The sequence below is a fragment of the Elephantulus edwardii genome, unplaced genomic scaffold (genome assembly GCF_000299155.1).
Source record: "Elephantulus edwardii isolate Elephantulus edwardi_28Jun2011 unplaced genomic scaffold, EleEdw1.0 scaffold00310, whole genome shotgun sequence".
Classification (NCBI taxonomy): Eukaryota; Metazoa; Chordata; class Mammalia; order Macroscelidea; family Macroscelididae; genus Elephantulus; species Elephantulus edwardii.
This window is the reverse complement of record NW_006400060.1, coordinates 2,078,553-2,079,898: the sequence shown is the minus strand read 5'-3', so window position 1 is coordinate 2,079,898 and position 1,346 is coordinate 2,078,553. Positions and strand designations below refer to the sequence as shown.

Sequence of the window (1,346 nt, the reverse complement as noted above, 5' to 3'; positions counted from 1 at the left end):
CTCTAGCCTTATTTTGTTGAGTGTTTTCATTAGGAAAGGGTGTTGGATTTTGTCAAAGGCCTTCTCTGCCTCAGTTGATAGGATCATGTGGTTCTTGTTCTTTGCTTTGTTAATATGATTAATTACATTAATTGTTTTTTTTTTATTGAACCATCCTTGAATGCCTGTTATGAATCCCACTTGGTCATGATGGATTATTTCTTTGATGTATCGTTGTATTCTATTGGACCATCAGTATTTTAATGGACTTGGCAGATGAACTTGCACTTGTTGATGTCATGGAAGACAATGGATCTCCAACATGGCAACCTTTTCCTTAGAACACCAAAAATTGTGTCTGGCAAAGACTACAACGTAACTGCAAATTCCAACCTGGTTATTATCACAGTGGAAGCACATCAGCAGGAGGGGTAAAGCCGTCTCAGTTTGGTCCAGTGTAATGTGAACATCTTTAAATTCATCATTCCTAATGTTGTAAAGTACAGCCCAAATGGCAAGCTGCTTGTTATTTCTAATCCAGTGGATATCCTTACCTATGTGGCTTGGAAGATCAGTGGCTTTCCCAAAAACTGTGTTATTGGCAGTGGATGCAATCTGGATTCAACAAGGTTCTGTTACCTAATGGGGAGAGGCTGGGAGTTCACGCATTGAGCTGTCATGGCTAGGTCCTTGGAGAGCATGTAGACTCTAGTGTGCCTGTATGGAATGGAGTGAATGTGGCTGGTGTCTCTGAAAAATCTGCATCCTGAATTAGGTACTGATTCAGATAAGGAACAGTGGAAAGAGGTTCACAAACAGGTGGCTGACAGTGACTATGAGGTGATCAAACTGAAAGGGTATACCTCCTGGGCCATTGGACTGACTGTGGCAGATCTGGCAGAAAATATAATGAAGAATCTTAGGCGGGTACATCCAATTTCCACCATGATTAAGGTTCTTTATGGAATTAAAGATAATGTCTTCCTTAGTGTTCTGGGCAGAATGGAATCTCAGACGTTGTGAAGGTGACGCTGACTCCTGAGGAAAAGGCCCGTTTTGAAGAACAGTGCAGATACACTTTGGGGAATCCAAAAAGAGCTGCAGTTTTTTAAAGTTTTCTGTTGTACTATTTCACTGTCTAGGCTACAAATGGAATTTAGTTGGAGGTTTTGCATGTTTTCCTTTTTATCCAGTCTGTGATTAAAGTAGGAAAATATGACATAGGAAAAACAACCCTACAACTATGTCCTGATGGTGGTACTTAGCTTGTGTAGTTCTAAACTGGTTCATATAAAAGAATTCCACCATGTCTCAGACACCACTGCCAATATTGCACATGCTGCAGCTGCCCTTCAAACTAGAATGTT

At 40.6% G+C, this 1,346-nt stretch overlaps 1 pseudogene; it reads left to right on the top strand.

Annotated features, from left to right (window-relative positions):
• LOC102861442 overlaps nucleotides 1-1,179 on the top strand; it is an 86,207-nt pseudogene extending 85,028 nt beyond the window's left edge.
• The last annotated feature ends 167 nt before the right edge of the window (nucleotides 1,180-1,346 follow it).